This window comes from Mustela lutreola, chromosome 6, assembly GCF_030435805.1.
Source record: "Mustela lutreola isolate mMusLut2 chromosome 6, mMusLut2.pri, whole genome shotgun sequence".
Lineage (NCBI taxonomy): Eukaryota > Metazoa > Chordata > Mammalia > Carnivora > Mustelidae > Mustela > Mustela lutreola.
Window position 1 is genome coordinate 70,294,677 of NC_081295.1, and position 15,578 is coordinate 70,310,254.

The 15,578-nt window shown below is 39.8% G+C and overlaps 1 protein-coding gene across 21 annotated transcripts in view; it reads left to right on the plus strand.

Moving 5' to 3' along the window:
- EPB41L2 (erythrocyte membrane protein band 4.1 like 2) overlaps window positions 1-15,578 on the plus strand; it is a 207,876-nt gene that overhangs the window by 107,563 nt on the left and 84,735 nt on the right. The gene's annotated exons all lie outside the window — the stretch shown is intronic.

A 15,578-nucleotide genomic window follows, 5' to 3' on the forward strand; every position in this document is an offset into this window, starting at 1 on the left:
TCTGGATAAGGTTTGTACTTTAAAATCTGTTCTGATACATTTTTCTCATTCACTAAAATATATGGGGATTAAAAAATTTTAGCTCCTTGTGCATATTGAGGTGGCTCACTCAGTTGAGCGTCTGACTCTTGATTTTGGCTCAGGTCATAAACACAGTGTTTTGAGATCAAACCCTGTGTTGGGCTCTGAGCTCAGCAGGAAATCTCCTTGAGATTATCCTGGTAACATGCATGCACTCTATGTGTGTGTGTGTGTGTGTCTGTCTCTCTCAAAAAAAAAAAAAAAAAAAAAATATTTTTTTTTTTTTTTTTTAAGCTCCTTGACAAGATTCATCAAATGAAGAAATGCAATGTTATTTCTCTCAGGCAATAAAAAACATAAAATATCTTTCATTTAACACATTATTCAGAATCCCTCTGTTTTTGTTTCTTTTATTTTTAGTCACCTTTCTCTATTCTGAGGAAATTAAAGACAATGTAACTGTCTTGTGTTTCTCAACTGTAGAAATTTTGCTAACTCTTTTCCTTGGTGATCTCTCTGTTGCCCTCATCTCCCTGTTGCCCCTCCCCCTCAAGCTTCCTCTGTGGGTATGTGTAGAGCTTGAAGGGGGTCAAGGACTTGGGAATCCTGCCTATACCTGTGCTTATTTCACAAATGCCAGAGCCATTCATTTCATCCTGTTCCTTCCACAGCAGAATTCATACTTTGGTCCAGTAAAAACACGGACAGAAATGCATCATTAGTATTAATAGTACCATATAATATAGTATACTAATATTTGGATCTTAAAGGGATTGGATTCAATATAATGTCCTAAAAGCTGGTATATAAAAAGCACTGGATTAACTCTGAAAAAATTTCTTTATACAAGGTAGCTAAATGAGTCAAGCATTGATAAAGGATCTGTCAGATTGCTGTTTTTATGATTTGTTTCATTATGTTCTGCAACAGAGTTACACAGGGACTCAGAAAAGTTATGAGGAATATTACTTTTAACTTTTTTTTCTTTTTAAACTCTTATAGTCTGCAGAGTCACCTCCAGACAAAAGCTCCATTCTGCCTAGTCACGGCTACTCCTCACTGCGTTTCTTTTGTGGAATATGCCATTTTTTTTTTTTTTAAAGATTTTATTTATTTATTTGACAGAGAGAAATCACAAGTAGATGGAGAGGCAGGCAGAGAGAGAGAGAGAGGAGGAAGCAGGCTCCCTGCCAAGCAGAGAGCCCGATGCGGGACTCGATCCCAGGACCCTGAGATCATGACCTGAGCCCAAGGCAGCGGCTTAACCCACTGAGCCACCCAGGCGCCCCTGGAATATGCCATTTTAACTTGTTTTGAGGTTGAGTCTGATTTTGTGCATTCCCTAGTTTACGTAGAGAAGAAAATTCATCCGAGTGTTCTGAGCTGTTCGTCATATTGATCATTTTTATATTTCTGTCAGCAGCAGTTTAAAGTGAGCCAAGTAAGAATGCTCTACTAAGCTGTTCTTCTGTCGCACAGAAAGCCTATATGAATCAAATGTCAATTCATTCTAAGCAAATAGTTTGCAGAGAATGTGCTAGCCTACAGAAGTTGCTGCTTCTAGTTTTTGAAATAAGTACTGGTGGACGTGGACGTGGTACTTAGCAACATTTAAAAGAAGATACTTAAAAATTTTTTGGTTTGCTCATCTGGCTAGAAGTTTAATATTGGCCTCTCTTTAACAGTTTTTGTTACTTTTAAAGAGATGATACTTTTTCATAGATTCATGCCAAGTCCTGCTGTTATAGTGGGTAATAGAAAAAGACCAAAAGACGGTGCATTTTCATTTCTTAGGAATTATTTTAATTCCTGGCTTGCTGATGTCCTTTAAGGATGGTATGTCATTTTTAAGAAAAAGAGGAAGAAAGTCATATTTGCACAGTATTTTACAAATTTGGTTTAAAAAATCATATTCATTTAAATATATCTTGTGTGTTCAGAAATAATTTTTGTCCCTAAATATTGATTTGCTTCCTACTTTTGCTGAAAAGATAAAAAGAAAAATGTAAGATATTTTGCCTCTCAAGCTGCTTATGAGTATTACTTTTGAGGATAAACTATACGTTCCAAGCTGAGAGTGGGACATGAATGTAATTGATAAAGTACTGTTCAGGGTTAGAAAAATAACAGGAGTATCATGTTGTCACGGGTTGAAATTGGCAACTCCTTGCTGCAGAGAAAGGGATTCCTAGATTTTGAAGAATGAAATATTTAGGGGCGCCTGGGTGACTCAGTTGGTTAGGCGACTGCCTTCAGCTCAGGTCATGATCCTGGAGTCCTGAGATCAAGTTCCACATTGGGTTCCCTGCTCAGCAGGGATTCTGCTTCTCCCTCTGACCTCTCTCCTTTCATATTCTTTCTCTCTCAAATAAATCAATAAATCTTTGAAGAATGAAATATTTAGGAAAAGTCAGCAATACCTAGCCCATTACATTTTTTATTTAAAAATGACTCAACAGTAATATCCAAGCAGAAATATGGGGTTCTAAGTCTAGATTTAAATGCCTCCTTCCTCCTAGGTCAGGGATAGCTTGATAGTAAACCTTGGTTAGGAGCGAGCCACTGTTGATAGCTTTGACCTGGGCTTTTCTTGGCTTGGCTCGAACTAGAAATCCTCCCATTTTACAAGTTAGCAGATCACCGGGGTCACTTCTGCTAAACATCACGGAGGAGGTGGGCTCCCATCCACACGAGAAGTTGTGAAGAAAATGTAAAACAGAAATGCATGGACTCGATCGCCCCAGCCTTTTTCAGTCTGCTTTCCAAAATGTCATTGGCACGGATTCTGTTCCTTTTTTTCCCCCTGTGTCAGGATGGGGGAAAAAGTGAGTATTTGCATGTGTGTTATTGGATCATTTTCTGTTCTAACTAGCTTCCAGAGGGAGCAGAAGTAAATGGGTTATGTTTAATCTACCGTCTTTAATTGGCGGTCCACTTTCTACTTAGGAAAATTTGAGCAAGGAACATGTTTTCTCTCTAGGATGAAGGGGGAGGTAGACCGTCCTCAATAATAGCACATACCCTCGTTGTCAGGAGACACTTGAGTTCTCTTGCCATAAAAAGACTTACTTTGTGGCAGTAGCTTTAGTAGCATTCGTTTTGGTATTTTGTTCACTATTTTCTCTCAGATGCCTTTTGTTCATTTATTTTCTTGTCTGATTATTTCCTGCAGGGGTCTTGCTAATCCATTTTATTCTGCACGTGTGTTTAATTTGACAGAATGGAGGTGGGTCATAGAAATGGAAGGACTGGAAGGGTATTCTGAAAATGTTTTACTGTTTTTTATTTTTTAAAAGATTTTATTTATTTATCAGAGAGAGAGAGGGGGAGAGAGCGAGCACAGGCAGACAGAGTGGCAGGCAGAGGCAGAGGGAGAAGCAGGCTCCCTGCCGAGCAAGGAGCCCAATGTGGGACTCGATCCCAGGACGCTGGGATCATGACCTGAACCGAAGGCAGCTGCTTAACCAACTGAGCCACCTAGGCGTCCCTACTGTTTTTTAAAATAGGTGTGATTCACTTCTTATTCATGTGATTTCGGTCATTATGTGTTATATAAAATGTGTGGTTTTGTTCACCAAACATTTGCAGACCAAGCATTGGGGATCCTGTTGGGGACTAGTCGGTCCCCTCATCCCTGGTCGGATCCTGGGTAGCAGAGGGCAAAGGCTGCCTTCCTGGGTTCAGGCTGGATTTCAGACTTCTTTCTAATAGTCAGAATCTGTTCTGGGTGTGGTGACTTGGGGAAGTATCCAATGTTAACATTTCTATAAAGCTCCTCCCTCCCCCGCCAAGATTGATTGATTTTAGAGAGGGGGTGAGAGGAGCCGAAGGAGAGGGAGAGAATCTCCAGCAGAATCCCTTCTGAGGGAGGAGCTCAGAGCGGAGCTTGATCTCACGACCCTGAGATCAGGACCTGAGCCAAAATCAGGAGTCAGACACTTAACCAACTAAGCCACTGAAGTGCCCCTCTATAAAGCTTTTCAATTTGTGGAATATTATCTCATTTTCCCCAGGGAAGTTGATGGAGGGACGGTGAGCTGTTACAAAGCTCTACATTGGTAGAGTAGTTCTCAAATTTAAAGTTAAAATTTGCTTCATTTCATTGTTTTGAAATCTGGGTATATCTTGCAATGTATGTCAAAAGAAACTTAGGTTACTGTCTTCCCCCTGCCTTGCCAAAGTCTTTCATAGTTCTGTAGAGATGATGATAATATTTGAAGTTTGTAGAGTAAGCTCACAGTGTTGATGACCAGTAGGATGGGCTTCAACAAGATAGGATATGGGAGGTCATTCATTGTGTTAGGGTGTGATTGGGGGCATACATGCATACATTAATTCTTTATTCACTGTACCCAAAGCAGTCCGGGAGAAGACAGTTGGCCTTTACTGATCCTTTCTATGAATGGAATCATTAGAATGCCAGGAAGTGATTTACAGTGAAAGGTAACTGCCAGGAAGAATGAAATGTGTACAGTGATTGGTTGACTCATTCTTTTCTTCATAGTAAAGTCCTTGAATGATGCCAGGTGATAATCCTAAGATATCTTTGTGAGCATGAGATTCAGAGCAAGGGGTATTATTCATCACATAGTAACTGGTGTCTTCAACTCACTTGCAGCTTGGTCCAAAGACACTGTTGGTGGGTGAGTACATTTGCCAAGGTCAAGAATAATTATGCTTTTAGGCCAGGTATCCTTCTTCTGAGTGATAGTGATAAAATCTCACTTTTTCTTATTCCTACTCCTCCCCCTCCAAGAAGCCCATTGAGGTCTGTATACAGGGATTACTCACAATCGTGCACACGCACACACACACACACGCACGCGTGCACACACACTCTTTCCTTTCTCCCCCATCCCTCCCTCCCTAACATTTTAGGCATGCATTCTTGGGTCGCCTCCAGTCAGAACATTCACCCCTCATAGGTGCTGGTTTTACTTAGCTTTACTTTTACTGAGATACCCATCTCTAAGTTCTATTGGACACTATACCATGAACCTCAGTATTTCTAGTTGGGTGTGTTAGTCACCTGATAAATTTAGGATGGGAGTTCATGTTGAGAAGAATGATTGGCCTGAAACTTAGTTGCCAGATAAAAATATTGTTTCTGTTGGAGAAAATTTTGATTTTCAAATAGATGTCACATGTCACTTTGCATTTTTAGGGAAGAAATAATACAGGACAACTTGGGGTTGACCATCTGGGTATTTGAATACATAGTGCAGAGAGGCACTGTAAAAGAAGTTTCCAGTTTATGAATAGTTATCTGTACATGCCGTACCTAAGCAAATGATTTATTTGTAAAGTATGCTTTCCTATAGAGACAATGCACAAATGATTCCTTTTCCAGGTCGATTTGTCAAAGTCCATACCTTATGTTTTTTACCTGAATTCTGGGTGCTAAATCTTGGAGCAGGCTGCTAAAGACAGAATTTCTACCTCCCTTTCTTAACTCAGGCCAAAATTTTAAACCTCTTCCCCAACCCCCCCCACCCCCAGATTATTATTTCTTGGTGTTCTTCTCCATTAGACTTTCTTGTTCTTACTTCCATGATGATATTACTCTTTTGCAGTGTAATTCAAAAAAAGTGATGTTTCCTGCGTACTTTTTCTCCTTCTAGAATCTCAATTCCTAATTCCTCAAAGGTAGCAGATTTCTCAGCTCTTTAAGGAGAGGATCAGTGATTTGAGTGAATGACTTCAATGTGTGAATGATTGATTACCTGTACTGCCTTCTAAGAGATATTTGCATTTTAAAAGAAAGCTCTTCTCTCTAAAGAATCCTAAGTGGTAACATTTCACTACTGAAGCCAAGGCCTGAGGAAAAATTAAGGAGTTTGTGTGGGCACCCAAAGGCTGAATTTGCAGTGTCTTTGGGTCGGGTTGACTAAGGTAGCCTTTTGGGGAAGCATCCCTTAGAGCTGCTGGTCACCCAAACACTTCCCGGCTTTCTTGCTTCTGAATCCCTATGTTTCTCTCTGATAATATCACAGTTTTTCTCCTTATGTAGTTGAGTTGATTTATATGTATGTGTATTTTAAATCAGGCCGAGTCTTGAAGATTCACCCAGCTTCCCTCCTCCCCACTTGGTGAACAAAGACCTTGTTGTCACTTTTTCTTTGGTTTTACTTTAGTTTGTTAGTCACCCATCAGGAATGAAAAACTTTTTTAATGCAAAAAAATGTCAAGCTGAATGGAGACACTGTTGCCTCAGATCAATGTTTAAAAACTGTGCTATCTCAAAATGAAACGCATTTTCTTTCTCACATTGCCCAGAAGTTGCTTGTCATTGAATTCAAGAATCAGAAATTCAGGTGGTGTGAGGTATAAGGAAATTTTTGTTGCCAAGAGACTCAAGACTCTCTTTCTGCATCAAATCCCGTTTCTCTGTTTCACAGCTGTCATGAAGTCAGTATTTAAGTGATTAAGATTATTCTGCATTACAACTTGACTTCCACTTTGGTCTGTTGTTTAAAAAAAGAAAAAATACCTTAAGCACTCCCAGCCAGAGAGGTAAGAATAATTTCCTTGCGCCAGGTCTGTGATAACATTGGATCACATACGGTCTAGGGTCAGATGGCTATCTTGTGTTTTTCCAGCTGGTGATCTTTTTATTTCAAATGTAGTTTCAGGTATAGTTGTCATTAAAGATGGTAAGGTAAATTGTTTATTAACAGGCTCTGTGAACCAGTCCTTTTTTAAAGGGTTTGAAGTGAAAACTTGAACAATCAATGCAGTATGCTGTGGGGCCTGGCTTTTGTGTCTGAGCCTTTGAAAGGGAGGAAAGCGGATTATGGTGCTGTGGATGTTGGGATAGATTGAAAGCTAGTGGACTTGGGATATGAGGCAGACCGTCTCACTCTGGGAGAGGGAATCTGTTTGCTGACCTTTGTATTATATTGTCTCTTGGTCAGAATCCCTGGTCGAGCTTTTTGCAAAGAGGAATATAGAGAATTTTTAGGGCAGTGAAATTACTCTGGATGGTACTGTAATGGCAGATACACGTCACTATACATTTGTCCATTGAATGCACAGCACCATGAGTGAGCCCTATTGTTAACCACAGACTTGGGCAATAATGACTGTGTGTCAGTGGAGGTTCATCAGTCGTAACATAGGTACCTGGAAGGGGGGGGATGTCGACAATGGGAGAGGAAACACAGGTGTGGGGCTAGGCAATATGTGGGAACTCTCTGTAAGTTCTCCTTTCTGTGAACCTAAAACTGTTGTAAGAAATAAAATCCAAGACAAAAATTAAGAAGACTACACATGCCCAGGTGTCCCCTTTGAAGATGCTGATTCGGTGGTTTGGATGCCAGGCTTGAATCTGTGCAGCCAGAGTTCAGAACTGCTTGGAAAGGCTGGAACATCCTGTCGGCCAGGCAGTCTGTGCAGAGCACCTGCTCCTCAGGGAGAGGGGCAAGTCATAGATCAGCTCCTTGTTGAAATATTATTATGGCTGGCCAGGTAGTTTCTTCATCTAGTGGTAGGACAGGGAGTAGAGTAGAGACCCACCACTGACACCGCAGGAGGTCTTGAGTGTCTGTTTGGGTCCACTTGACAGCCTTACCTCACTGATTCGTGGCTGAATTTGTCCAGTTAGAATTTGCTTTGAACTATGCTCTGTATCCAGTAAGGGCTTGAAAAGCATTAGCTGCAGTTGTTATGTTTTAAAACGCTGATTGTTTTTTTTAGAATCCTACTATTTTTCTTGAATTCTTGATGCAAATACTAAAATCCCGTGCCATGGATAAATTCCTGGTAATATTTTTATATTTTATCGGTTAAATTAGAAGGTGGCCCATAAGTTGCACAGATACCACTTATATAGTCACAATGACTTTGTTGTTTAGAGAACTTCCTTAGACTCCAAGCTTCAGTTAGTACCTTTACAAGTAAGAAAAAAACCCACAAAATTTGAAGACAATAATATACTTTGTCTTGAAATTTTGAATAAACCAATCCCTAGTGTCCCAGGCCGTCTTATTGGAAAGTCAGAAGAGAGACATTGTCTATAAACAGTGAGATTAAAAAAAAGAGCTCAAAGATAAATTCCTTTACTGTACCACCAAACTAAACCAGAACTGTGGGAATAGAAATATAGTTGGATTTTGCATAGGAGATATTGCAGGCTATCTGACTGCTAGTCACTTAGAGCAAATGGAGGTTGGGGTGATTCTTCCTCATACACTACAATACTATTTCATTAAACTTTTATTACAAAAGGAAGGCATTTAAGGGACCATATTTTATGAACAGCTGAGTGACTGACAGATGTTATAACTGACAGGGGTGTCTATTATTTTCATCTAGTTAAAGCCAAAAAATAAGTAAAATCCCTTGTGTGGAATCTGTGTGCATATTAACATTTCATCAACAAATAGAGTTTGTGTAACAAGCTTCAAGATCCAGGGCTCTGGGGCTTTGGTGAGGTTTTCTGCATCCCCATTTTGGGCCATGGCTCTGGGATCCACCTTTGGGCCCTGCCCCCCACCCCCCAGCCAGCATGCTGGTCAGAGGAGCGGGCCTGCTCTGCATTGTGGAGATGGAGATCCTCCCAGGGGGTGCTCCCTGGTCAGTGAGCAATTCTTGCGTCCTGAAAGCTGATGACAGCCTCTGGTTGCCAGAGATATAAACTGCAATCACCTTAGAGATACAGAAGGTGATTGTGAATGAGGGATTAAAGGTTCAGTGCTTTATCTTTTAAGGCTGAAAATTAAGCATTTATTTGCTTTGGGAGGAAAAAAGGCCATGTCCATAGAGTCGAGTTTGTGGTTGATGGTGTGTTTTATTGGTTTGTTTGTTTGTTTATAATATTGGTAGCAGGATTTTGTTATTTTGCTGTTTACCATACATTGTATAGATGAAACCTATTTTTCTATCTCATTTGTAATCTAAACTTACCTGGTCGCTTATGAGATGAATCGTGTGCTCAGTTAAGAATTTTGAAACATGGGGGCGCCTGGGTGGCTCAGGAGGTTAAGCCTCTGCCTTTGGCTCAGGTCATGATCTCAGGGTCCTGGGATCAAGCCCCGCATCGGGTTCTCTGCTTTACCGGGGAGCCTGCTTCTCCCTTTTCTCTGCCTGCCTCTCTGCCTACTTGTGATCTGTCAAATCAATAAATAAAATATTAAAAAAAAAAAAAGAAAGAAAAAAAATTCTGAAACATGGGCGCCTGGGTGGCTCAGTTGGTTGAGAGCCTGCTTTTAGCTCAGGTCATGATCCTGGAGTCCCAGGATCCAGTCCCGCACTGGGCTCCCTACTCAGCAGGGAGTCTGCTTCTCCCTCTGACCCTCTCCCCTCTCATTCTCTCTCTCTCTTTAGTAAATAAATAAAATCTTAAAAAAAGAAAAAAGATTTCTGAAACATGCTCATGTGCTCACTCTCTCTTTAGAAAAAAAATTTAAAAAGGCTGCTACTAAAACAAAAACAAATACTAGACCAGAAAAGACGTCATGATACCCTCAAGTAACTACATCCTGCAATAATTTTAAAGGAAACCCTGCATAGCTAGAACATGGAGGCTCACCTTTTTATTTCTAGCATCTGAAACTACATTATTTTATATTGTTCATGTCCACATCGTGCAGAATTTGCTCCGTGTTTATCCTAATCCCCTGAATCCTGTGTAATGGTAAAGAAATAGAGATTTTGTAAAGACCTCTAAGAGGTTTTTTTTTCCCTTTCTCTTTGTAGCCTTCTCTTGAAGGAATACTATATAAGAAAAGTTTCTTATACTTTATGGCGATTTATTAAAAAAAACCCTATGTGCTACAAAATCTTGTTAATGCACGTTTATCTGTCTGTGGGTGTGGGTGTGTGTTTAGTTTCCCTGTTCACTAATGAAAAGGTTTGGAAACTTTTTCATTCTTACCAAAATAAGAAAGATACATATGTGTGTGTATATACATGTATGTGTGTATATTTGCACACATTTTATATATACATACATAATGTATTATATATAATATACACACATCTTTTTGAGTAGTTGGAGAAACTTTTTCAAACTTAATTCTTATGAATAATCAGGGAAACTTAAAAATCTTTCTTTACTGTAAATGGCTCATTTATTTCTGGAATTACATTTTCAACACACACACACACACACAAAATAATTGCATATGGTGTCTTCCTTTTTGTTGGGGTTTGAATGGACTTTGGGACAGAGGTGTATCGACAGCTCACTCAGACTGGTAGGAAAAGAATGGTCTGGAAAATGATGGCCTTACACTATTGGAGACCCCCTCTTTCCTCTTCTGTATGGTTTTCTTTGAGTTCCTCCACTGACATGACAATGTATCAGTTGTTGTGTTTGCTCTTTGCATACCTTTCTTTCCCTGGCCTTTCATATTTGCATAGTGTAGTTAGAGCGAGCGCAGAATACATAGCTCAAGGGCTGTCATGTATGGATCGCATTGTGCGCTTCCCAGCACCGGGGCCTCAGCGCACAATAACGACAGTGTGGAGGGGCCTACACGGAGACTGCGATGGCGCTTTACACAGCGCCAGTGGTGTGTGGCGCCCGCTGCAATCTGCCGCCTAAGCAGTTGCACAAATTCCTCCAAGTCGAGAGGTCTCCAGAAATGTCATGTTTTGGCCTCAGTAGCGAATGCCACAAATAACAGCACAGGCTCGGGGGACCTTGCTCAGCTTCTCGGATTCCAGCCTGCCTTTCTTTAGCTGGGTCTGCCGTGGATTGCTTTGTTTTATTTTGTTTTCAAGTCCCCAGAAGTTAGGTTTCCCACCCTTGAATAACATATTTCAAACCCATCTAAATTGTCTTGTTCTTTTTTCTCTTTGGGAGAGCTCTCATATATTCTGAAGTTTTTTAGAGATGAAGAAAAATCTGATAACCTGGCAAGTAGACGAAAGGGCTTTTTTTTGTTGTTTAATTTTTTAGCCCATTGATTTTTATATTGCTGGTCCATGCTATAGGGGGTTAGGGAGAGGCAGATAGGGGAAAAGAGACTGTAAAGCTTGTTGGTGTTTAATATAGAAAGATTTCTCTTGAAAGTGTTGTTGGCAAGTATTATTAACCATTTTATGATGTGGGAGCACCTGAGTAGCTCAATTGGTTAGGTGCTCACTGGGTCCTGGGATCCAGCCCCTGTCCAGGTCAAGCTCCCTGTTCAGCGGGGAGCCTGTTTCTCCCTCTCCGTCTCCAGTTCCTCCTGCTTGTGCTCTCTCTCTCTTTGTCAAATAAAAAATAAAGTCTTAAAAAAAACCCAAAAAACAGTCGTATGGTATTGTTTAACTTGGTGCTACATTATTAGATTTGCACTTGACACAGATTATAGTCTGTAAAGATTCTAGTGTAAGATACAAAGCAGAGGTGTCCTTGCAGATAGCAAGAGGAAATAACAGTGAAGTTGATGTCTTAGTGAAGGAATGTAGTATCTATAAAACCTCACTGTCCCCTGCTGTATGAAGGTGGGGCATGTCCGGCTCTTAAGAGGAAGAGGCAGATTCCCTCTTCTGCTTTTGTCCTTCCTCTAGTTCTCAAGAAGTATTTGGAAATGTTCTAATTACTAAAAAAGAGTTTAAGTGCGATGTAGAATTATGAAGATAAAATGTAGGTCTGTGGCGGTTCTTTTACCAGAATGTAGTTGGCAGTGTGTGTTTGGTTTAGTTCCTTGAGTGTTTATGGGTGGTAGTCCATGAGCTAGATCCAGGAGATTGCGTAAGCCTGCTAGCCAGAGGCTTGAATTCTAGTCTCAGCTCTCCCAGGTTTTTGGCTGGCATTGTGGCACCGAGCCATTCCATCCAGCGGATATATTTTGGCCTCCTAGTGAGCTGGTTACTCAATGAAATGCTGCCCTAAGAGATGTTAAAGTAAGACATACTTTGCTTAAAGAATTCGGTCTCCAAATGTAGTATGAAAAGGAGTAGAATATAAGAATAAGTACCATAGATGTGCAATAAAGTGCTTGAAAGAGAAGGATGAATATCGGGAGACTGGAATAGATTTCATAGGGAAGGAGAATTTGGAGATTTGTCTGAAGGTAGAGTTTCAATAGTTTGAAATATATCAAGGAAAAAAAAGGAACTTAGAGTATATCTTGTTCAGTCCACAATCTTCTTTATCCGGCGTAATACCCCCAAAGTGCTGTGACAGCTAGTAGTACTGTATCTTAGGTGCAGATAGTAAAACAAAATCTCTATGTTTTGTTTGGTTAGCAAATGCATATCTGTAGTCCTTCCCTGCAATAGAATCCAAATTATTGTTTATTAAAGGAAAAAGTCAAAACAATGGTAATAGGAGAAAATTGCCAGGGTACCTGGGTGGCTCAGTGGGTTGAGCGTCTGCTTTCAGCTCAGGTCATGATTTCGGGGTCCTGGGGTTGAGCCCTGCATCATGTAATTGCCCTGTGTCCCTGTGTCAGTCTCCTCACTCAGCAGGGTGTCTGCTTCTCCCACTGTCTCCCCCTTCCCTGTCCCCATTTCTTTCTCTCTCTCTCTCAGATAAATAAATAAAATCTTAAAAAAAAAAAAAAAAAAAGAGAAAATTGCCTTCCTGGATTGAAATATAGAGTACTAATGTTTATGGATATCACAAATAAAAATTCAGGTCTTCAAAAGAAATTCAGGAAATCAGTCTGAGAAGTAGGTTAAACTCTCTGTAACCTCAGTTTTCTCATTTGTGAAACGAGATTGGATGAAATAAGTGTGAAAGTTCTTTAATCATATTTAAAATCAGTTATTTTTAGAGCAACTCAGAAGGGTCCTGTGATTTCAGCTGCCTTTTAATGAATCCATATAAAGTGTCAAATATTTTATTAAGCACTTTAAATACACCTCATTTAATTATCACCATTATACAAGGAGTATTTGTACTTTAGAGAGAAGAAACTGAGGCATGGTAAAGCTAAGTAACTTGCCTCTGCTTACATACCCTGTTAAAAAGTAGGGCTCTCAATTCAGATCCAGGTCACAGCATTTTGCTGCAATATCTTTCCTAGTATAGTTGAGAATCCGTGATTGTTCTTACAGGTGTGGTACACACAAGAATCTGGAGGGGATGGGGGCTCCTGGGTGGCTCATTTGGTTAAGTGACTGCCTTCATCTCAGGTCATGATCCCGCATCGGGCTCCCTGCTCAGCGAAGAGCCTGCTTCTCCCTCTCCCTCTGCCTGCTGCTCTGCCCACTGGTGCTCTCTAGCTCTCTGTCAAATAAATAAATAAAATCTTAAAAAAAAAAAAAAAGAATCAGGAGGGGAGAAGGAACAATTTCTACTGTCATACCCCCCACATCTTTCTATATTACAACTATAAGTTGAGTGTTGGTTCCCCTCCCCTGAATGATGAGAATTAGCCTTTGCAGAGTGTATTGTGAACAGAGTGAAGGCAAAGAGAAGTTGGGAGCCATGGAGTTCATATTGCTGACAGAGCACATGCAGGCAAGTTTGATTAGCAGATGAGTTCTTATTGTTTCATGTTATTACATTTTGTATATAGTATTTAATATGGGATAATCGGGTATATTTTCTTTATAAGAGAAGAAGAGAAAAAAATTTATAATTTTTGAGTTAGTGTCCAAAAGCAGATCGGTTTCAGGTGGCTTAAGAGTAACTTCTCTGGGTATTTTGTTATAATTTACTTTGGTCAATCCTTATTGCTTAGCTTATGTTTCTTTCCCTCTTGGCTTGATGGCTTTGCTGTATTATTTTTAAAAATGTCAAAACCTTTTTGAATGTTAGTGAGTCAGAATAATAAACAGTGGAAGAAAGTGATTGTAGAGTACTAGATTTCATTTTATGTGGCTAGATACCCATGTAGTTTCCTTGAGAGTTTTAAGCTTTAATTAGCCTTTATGTCTTTTAAAAAAAATTTTTTTTAAAGATTTTATTATTTTTAGAGAGAGTGCTTCTGTGCACATCGGCGGGGCAGTACAGAAAGAGAGGAAGGAGAGAGACAGAATTTACAGCAGACTCCTTGCTGAGTGTGGAGCCGGATGTGGGGCTTGATCTTGTGACCTTGTGATTAAGACCTGAGCAGAAATCTACTCACATGCTTAACTGACTGAGCCACCCAGGCGTTCCCATTACATCTTTTAATATTGCCTTTCACGTGTTTTCTGTACTGTTTTCAATTAGAGGTTTTTAAAAAAAATTTTTTTTAAGATTTTATTTTTAATTAACCTCTCCATCCAACTCGGGGCTTAAAGTTACAACCCTGAGATCACGCATCCCATTCTCCATTGACTGAGCCGGATAGGTATCCCTTCAGTTAGAATGAGGAGGTCTACATAGGTTTCCTTAGAATTCTGTCCTCCATGTCTGAAATTCTTTCATATTTTTCTTCTTTCTTTGCTGCATTCTGGGTAGCTTTTTTTTTTTTTTAAAGATTTTATTTATTTATTTGACAGACAGAGATCACAAGCAGGTAGAGAGGCAGGCAGAGAGAGAGAGAGAGAGAGAGAGGAGGAAGCAGGCTCCCCGCTGAGCAGAGAGCCTGATGTGGGACTCGAGCCCAGGACCCTGAGATCATGACCTGAGCCGAAAGCAGAGGCTTAACGCTCTGAGCCACCCAGGCGCCCTCTGGGTAGCTTTTTAAGATCCATCATCCGGGTCACTGGTTTTCTGTCTGTGTCAAACTCTGCCCATTTGGATTACAACTGATTGTTAACATGTTTTAGTTATAGATATTCTATTTGGTTCTTTTCAGAATCTGATTTTTCATAGTTGTTTATTGATATTATATAATATTCATTTATTTCTTTAAACAGGTGAAAGTGTTCTGTACTTGAGAATTCCATTATCTATAGTCTCTGAAGATCTAATTCTGATCTTGTAATCTCAGTAGTAGTGATGGGTTTCCTTGTGCATGCTTTGATTATTTTGGTTATATTTCTTGGGATTTTATATTTGGGAATCATTTGCTTCAGCCCAGACAGCTGGATACATCCAATTCCGAATCAGTTTAAACCAAATTCTTTTTTTTTTGAGATTTTTGAATCAAAAAGATAATGAGTAAACTCTCTGTGTGTGTGCATGCACACGTGTTTAATAAATCATATTAATAGTAATAAGAAATGTTAACGCCAGTCTCCAAAACTGCTTGGTGGGCCAGATAATGGTAATTTTTTTTCTCCTTCATTTCTTGAGAAATGGTTTGTAGAACAGTAATTCTGATGTAGAGTAAGTTAGTAAGCAGTGTATTAAAATAAGATAGTGCTTTATTTAGCCAAATAATTTTGGGAAACGTCAGGTAAACAAATTTTTTTCATCATAGAGCTTCTCAGGATATCTTGCATGCAAAACAGGAAGTTCGATGCATAACAGTCAAGCAGAATTTTTCTATGTCCCACTCTTACTTTCCTTTTGGGGGATGGGAGATATACATGGAACATCTCATGGGACTAGTGGGACCAGTGGAACATGCTTGCTGCTGGAAGTCTGCCTCCTGATACCCTTTGCTTCTGCTTATTGCTTTCTCTCTATCTTTACCTCTGTGTTTATACCACTCATCTTGTATTTAAACTTGCTGAGGGAAGATGTGATTGTATGTGATAATCTTTATCCTAGAGTAAGATATTGTCTTTGAGTAGAGCTATTG